At 37.6% G+C, this 7616-nt stretch overlaps 1 protein-coding gene across 2 annotated transcripts in view; it reads right to left on the bottom strand.

Annotated features, from left to right (window-relative positions):
* Positions 1-7193, bottom strand: part of exoc2 (exocyst complex component 2) — a 48471-nt gene extending 41278 nt beyond the window's left edge. For both annotated transcript variants that reach the window (XM_014338402.1, XM_014338403.2), the window contains exon 1: positions 7119-7193. The gene's annotated coding sequence lies outside the window, so the exon portion shown is untranslated. The remainder of the gene's footprint in view (positions 1-7118) is intronic.
* Between the last annotated feature and the right edge of the window lie 423 nt (positions 7194-7616).

Below are 7616 nucleotides of genomic sequence, written 5' to 3'. Positions count from 1 at the left end.
CAGAAAACAGACATTGGCTAATTCCAGCTCTTCAAAAGTGAGGATTTGTAGCTTTTCTGTGATATTTGGATTTTACACTGGTGGTACTGGTTTACACGAACAAAGGAATGTAAAACCATCTAATTCACGTCTGAATGACTGGTATGAACATTTTTACAAATGACTGCAAAATTCTGGGCTAATATAGATATTAAAAATAATTTGGAGGGGATATCCGGTGCCGGTACCCAAAAAAATTATTTGAAGATATGCCAATATCACTAAACAAGGCCGATATATCAGTCAATCCCAGACATTTTCATTATTTTATTATTATGAATTGAAATACAACCACTAGATAAAGGAAACCAAATAATAAATAATAGCTGAATATGATGAGTTTTTAATTTAAATGATTAGCTCCATATCAGACCCCAAACATTTCTCTCCAATTTTTTTTGTCTTTGGTGAAAATGGAATCAATGTACTCCCAATAGTCTTCCAGGAAATGCCCCCCCAAAATCTTAGGCTTTAGACATAACTGCTATTGATATATGGCAGAACAGTTATGTCTACCATGGGTGACCATCTATGGTATCTGACCAGGCATATGAACACATGTCATGACTACAGCGTTTATACCGCAGATAATTAGCTACTGAGTATTTAAAGGTGATCCACATATGGCAGTGATTGGTGTGTGAATGTGTGTGTCAAAGGAAGAGTGTGATAGGTTTAGTGGGCACAAAGGGACCCATTTAGACAGCTCATCAAACTCAAACCCCCCCCCCCCATCATTAGAAAATCTAACAGGCTGTTCTAGTGGCTCGGTACCTCTTCCAGACACACATTCACCATTTCACGCTGTGTATCTAACGTAACCCAAACACCAGATTCCATCAAAGATTCTCCCCCCCACCCCCCACTCCCCTGAATGCACAGAGCCGGCCAAACATCACCCAGCTTGAGATGACTGGCCTGATCACACAGCCTGGGTGGAGTCTGAAAAAAACCTCCTCAGTGTTTGCTCACACCCAGGCTACTGCATACCTCTAAGGTGTAGATATGGCCATGCAGCTCAAAGCCAGAAAGGGACCAAATTCTAACAAATGATGGAACTACTGACCAGTCATTTTGACAATGAGTCAGCGCTTCTACTGCGAGCAGCCAGTCTCAGCCCTTACGGAGACTTTTCCGTGACAGAGGAGGAGAGAAAATGATCAGATGTGTGCTTCTGGTTCACTGGCCAAGCATCATGATGTCTGCCTACAGGGTCTGTTATCTTTAGGGCTATCTGTTTATTTGTTTGTCAGTCTCAAGTGCTTTACTAAGTTATGCCTAATGAAGCAGAGTCCCCAATTTCCCATATAAAAATCCTGTACTAATAAACACAAACATGAAGTATAGGCCTGCAAATGCAAGACAATGTTTTCAGAGGATTAACAGGCTGGAGACAGGCGGCTCTGCCCAATGACAAGGCGAAACTGAGCAGTTTGAACCTTCATAAGCCAGGTTATAACACTGCTGCCCCAGCTTTTTCACATTTAAAAACAACACATCACCAGCGTGAGAAACATCCACTCAAATACTACCAGGAGTTATACAAAGACCGCTGCTTACACTAAAACACTTTGGTGGGCATGTAATTAATTATTAAGGTTTACAGCATCAAGTCATTTACTATGTCTAATGCTTCACAAAGCTGCCAATATTGTGTTGAATTTACACTCGGTCTGTCTAGCACAGGGATACAGTCAAACTCATTTTTACCTCGAGGACAACAGACTGCCCCACACATTTTGATCTTAAATGGGCTAGATGAGTGAAACTACCCTTTTTGTCAGTGTACAGATGTCTAACTGAACATTTAATCCCTGAGATAGGTTAACATAAGATAGAGAAGTGCAATTGCAACAGCACACCTCAGTTTTTCTACATGAAAATGTGTAAAATTACAGTAAAAGTGTATTTATAAAGAATACTTTTTAAACTGAAATCTCTGTACACAGTGAAAAACATGAACTTTTTTGCCATTTACTTGTTTATTATTTGACTACTTTGGTGTACTATGAATGGCTGTGGGGAAGTCATTATCAGCAGGAAAAGCTGTAAAAATTATACAAATATAGTTAAAAGTCCACAAATTTACTCCCTCCATCATATTTCCCAAAGCCGTCGAGCGGGTGGGACTGGAGTCTTTGCCGGATTCTTCCCCCCAGGTCTTATGTTTGACATCCCTGGTCTAGCATATGAATATTGATATACGTCTATCACTATTTCCCTATGCTCAAGTTTTAAACCTATATTTTGTCTTATAAACAACCCAAATATTTATTTTAGTACCACAGAACAACGCTGAACAATTACTTGATTTCAAAGCCAAATCATGATTAAAAACAAAATCCACTTAAGCAATTTTCAAAGAGTGCAATTTAGCGTATTTTTCCCCAAAATAGTAGCATTTCATTTAATGTAATAAATAAAATAAGTCTAATGTTTTGTCCCAAAAATGCAATATTTACTCTTTAAAACCAATTTCCTATTTTTGAGTCATCATTCTTGTATTTGAAATTAGGGCAAATGATGTTGTGATGATAATCCAGGTTTAAATTAATATATATTTCTCTATTATATTGTGAATACTGACGGAAGACTTCATTTTATAAAATCATGCAGCTAATCTAATACTACTACTACTACTACTAATAAGTTATATTTTTCGCCAAATCATAACTCACATTAAACGTTTTACCCCGTTTGTCAGAATAGCTGGGGAGTGTATTGTCAAAAAACAAAACAAACAAACAAAACAACCCCCAAACTGACCAATTATACAGGGCAGCTAACATTTATTTTACTTTACTTTTACTACACTTGGTGACTGCTGGTACTAGTTTAAAAAAAAAAAAAGGTAAAATAAACCTCATAAAATAAACAAATCAACGAAGCAGCAATATAGTAAGCAATCTTGAGGTGAATGACGGCAGCGAGTCTGAATGACGTGATTCCAGTGTTTCATCTGTGATTTGTGTTGGTGTACATGTCAGACAACTGGCATGATTTTAGGTCATTTAAATGTTCATACATTGTTGAGTGTTTGGGTTTTTTATGATACAATTGTAACCTGTAAACAGGTTTCAGTTCACTTCTCCAATAAGAGAGCCTTTGGGATTTTATCTGCCTTCTAGAGAATAATGTTACTCACCTCTGTTGCAGTCTCATATGATGTTTAAGAAGAGTTTATATCATTTCAGTCTAAAATAAATTAAAATCTCAAACAATCAGCATAGAGCTAATATATATTAAAGTCCAAATAAAAAGTTGCAGGAAACAAAATTGATTACCAAGCTAACAAATAATCATTGACCTATTCATTTTGTATTAAAATACGTAAAAAAAAATTATTAAAAAAAAAAAAGAGTTGACAGAACTTATGTCATGTTTGTTTTCACGGGGCCACAGCCCCATTGCCTGTCTAGATCTGACAAGGTCACAGAAACCCCAGAGTGAAGACCAGTGGCCCAGCAAGCTCTGTGTGTAGGCTGGGTAATGCCAGGTGGGGCAGAAAGCAAAAAGGGGTAAGCAAAAAGTGCCACTACAAACAAAGTCTAGCCCAGCCCCCATCACTTGATTCACCCCGAGGTCTACGGAGCAGCGTCACTCAGGAAATTCTAAAGAGAAAAAGGAAAAAAAAGAAAAAACGCAGCCCACCACATTCCACCAAAACAAACAACAGGGCCACCCAAATTTTTCAATTAGAGCCCCAGGAGGGGACAGGAAATGGATCAGTGTAGCCACCCCCCACCTTCCCCTGTCACCAATGCTGACTCTGGACTAAAGAAAGAGAAGTGATACACAGAGCTCTGTAGGCTCTAACTGTACAATTGCTACCGTGGACCTCAACTCGAATGATCGACATCTTATTTCTATGACACGGCACCAGTCTGCTGTTGACTTGTCAATCAAATTGTTCTCATTCACTCTGTCATACAATCAATCAGTTAAACTAACACACATGGTAAAGAACTGCTTCCCTGGGATAGAGCTATTTAAAGAAAGTATGTGTAACAACATTAAAAAGCACACAAGAAAAAGGATTACAGAGGCTTAAACTGTGTTCTGTCTGAAAACACTAAACTTAATGAGCGTTTACGTAATATCTGGGAGGTCTTTATGTATATTAAGTTGTATCTCACTGTTTACATATACTAGGAGTGATTGTATGTGCAGCCACAGCTTGAAATGTTGAAATGCACTTTCTTGATCTTTGACTAACACAGACTGGTTAGAATATTTAGAAAACAAAAAGAAGCAATGCTCATCATTGAGGCAGCATTATGCTAAGGATTCTTGAGGCGAATGACAAAAGTGATTCTGAACAACGTGATTTTTCACTTTGTAACTTTGTAGTGCAACTGAAGTAGGGCTGGGCGATATATCGAGTTTTTTAAAAATATCGATATATTTTTATACGAGATATAAGATGTGACCATATCCTTTATATCGATATATATGTTATAATTAGTTGTGGAGCCACAAGTTTGCCTCTCTTTCGTCCACTTTTGTCTCTACGCAACATTACTCCGCCTCGCCTCTCTTTCACTGAACACAACTCCCCCTCCTCCCCCATAGCTTCACCTGCAGGCAGCGACAATATGAACACGGCAAATCTCCGTTAACGAGTTACTGCGCATCGCTCCGTGCGTGGGGCTGGACGGTGTCAACGTGTTAACGAGCTAACCACGCTAACGAGCTAACCACGCTAACGAGCTAACCACGCTAACGCCATGCAGCCCACAGGGGCTGCACAGCCTAAAATCCTTTCATTTTCTCAAAAGTTGACAGTGCGCCTTATGTATGAATTCTGGTTGTGCTTGATGACCGAGAACAGACTTTATGTGGAACACGGCGCTCATCAATCTGTCAAAAAAATGTTTTAGTACGACTTTGGTAAGCTACGGAGCTGCACCGCTTGATGGATTGTCCGACGAGCCTCGCGTAGTAATATGCACTGTGCTTCAACGTAATATTACCGTATTGTGTGTGTATAAGGACCATAAATGGCACCTGAAGCGGATTTCAAACTCCAGGCTGTCAGTCACGCAGTAGAAGTTGGGAACAGAGCAGCTGTGAAATCGGTCTTTGTTATTATGCTCAGCGTCTTTTAGTTTACATTTTGACTGCACAATTGTGAGCTTTTTGTTATGGACAACAACAACATATTTTTCGTTTATTTATGGAGCATTATTATTTAATAAATACTCGTAATTTATTTTTGAGTAGTTTTTCTCATACACATCTATGCTGTATGTTAATAAAAGTGCCCGTGTGACATCTGGGACACAGCTTTGACTAAGAACTCTCTTTTTGTTCTTACTTTATGGCTTACAAAAATATCGAGATATATATCTTATATCGCCATCCAGCTAAAAAATATCAAGATATGAATTTTGGGTCATATCGCCCAGCCCTAAACTGAAGTGTGACAGACGAGCAGCATTAGGAATAAACACTAAACATATCGTAGGTCAGTTACATCCTGCACTGATTCAGACCCGAGTGTTGAGAATTTTCAGCACTACAGCCTTGTAGTAAAACAATGTGTTTTCCTGTTAAGGGTCAAATTGTTGCAATTGCTTAGCTGTTGAAATTCAAGATGTGCTTTCATAATACAACCACTTAAATCAGTTCATCTTACAATCCACTCAGTGAGAATTAGTGTGTTTGTGGTCTATTTCAGGAAACAAACAAAAATGCACTGATTTCACCCTCTCAAATATAAAAGCTGTAATGAGTACACAAATCAATAATAAATAATCATTAACTAGACAGAAAAGCCTCACAGGTGCACTGACCTAAATCAGAACTAACAGTAGCTTCAACCACAAGAAGTGATTATCTTTGATGCGCCACATTACCATGTAATTATACCTCATAACCATCCAAGATAAGTGTGCCATTCATGCAGGGGTAATGAGGGAATATGATTCTCACATGAACTGAATGAGCATTCTGAGAGAACGTAACACTCATACCAAATTAATTCTCAAAAACAAGTCAAGTTACCTAATTTGAAATATACCAATGTTTAGTCTTATCAGTTTGTTTTCCAGTCAGTGCCTTTCTCTGTCACGTGAGGTAACTGAGTGTGATCACTTTATTTCTTTTTTTCTTATTTTCACTCTCCACGTTTTTTCTTTTTTGTACTCCAAGTGCCACTAAGGTGTTTTTAAGTGTAATTTTATCACACTAGCAATCACTTCTTACTACTTCAAAGGCAATTAGGAGTAATCATACCACCTGCCAATGAGTCACTACTGCAGATTTTATGTATTTATTTATAAAACAAAAACCCAAGAGATTAGTTGCAAGGTGGGGTCGACGTAAGAAAGAAGGAGGTTTCTGAATGAAATCTTCATGAAGCATTTCTATATTTGCAGAGAATAGCACCCGTTGAATACAGCGCTGTGGATTACAGCATCTGGTAAATGAAGTGCCAATTTAGTGCTTTCAACATCACATAGGTTTTCGTTTTAATAATACATCTGCTTTATGAACAACCCAGCTGTTATTCAGCACTAATCGAAAAGTAAACAAAACAAAGGAGGGGTCACAGCTAAGCAAGACAAGAAGATGATTTTTTTATCGCTATTAACGTAGTATCACCTTCCCGAATTTACCAGAAGTCAATGATTACTAGTAAGAAGTTTCATCACTACGTGTATCGCTACATACACAACGCAATACCAAATTTACTTTAATAAGACAGAAATTTTAACGGAGTTTGGTACAGCTAATCGTAATGTCGCTAACACTGCAGAATGACACAAATAAGCCATTTCCCAGTTTTTTTTTCGTCAGACACGTTAAAGCCAACTGCTGCAATAATTAAATAGCTCTTTCGTTTTGTTACAGAAAAGAATACAAGCTTTACAGAGAAATTTGACAGCTGCAGTTAGCTTATGCTAGCGTTTGCCATTAACCGGATTTGTTATGCTAGAATGATGTTGGAGTTAGAGGCTGTCATTATCGTTCGTCATGACCATAAAAAGGGCTTAGATTTCAAAAGGACATGGCAATTATAGCAAGCTATTTGGGGTAGAAAAAGTAGAAGATATAAAGGGAAATATTTAACTTACAGTCGCTTGCCTTCTGCGGTGTTTCCTGTATCATTTAACTATTTCCGGTCTTCCGTTTTTCATGCAGCCTTCAAAATAAAACGAATCACTTTGTAAATGCACATTTATATTTTTGACTATAAATGTGTTTAACTCAGCGATCTCCATAACTTCAAACAAGCTTCTTTTACGTAGTAAGTTTAATGTTTTGTTTTATACACTTCAGGCCTTTTAAATGTTAAAATTAAATGAATAAATAAATAAAGTTCTTTGGTACTAGTTATTTTGAATTTCTGTACAGCACTTTGGTCAACGTTGCTGTTGTAATTAAATGTGCTATATAAATAAAATCGATAAACGAACCGATAAAGGATAAATGTAAGAAAACAGCGTGATCATACAGATTTATTAAAATCTTTATAGAAGCCACTTTAGTCTCTCAGCAGATATCCTAATTACCTGTGAAAACTTAAGGCAGTTATATTACATGCACACACACAACCAGGATGACACACACAC

Source organism: Haplochromis burtoni, unplaced genomic scaffold (assembly GCF_018398535.1).
Source record: "Haplochromis burtoni strain Fernald_Lab_line unplaced genomic scaffold, NCSU_Asbu1 Contig_99, whole genome shotgun sequence".
Lineage (NCBI taxonomy): Eukaryota > Metazoa > Chordata > Actinopteri > Cichliformes > Cichlidae > Haplochromis > Haplochromis burtoni.
Note: the sequence above shows the minus strand (reverse complement) of the source record. Positions and strands in the feature narration are given on the sequence as shown.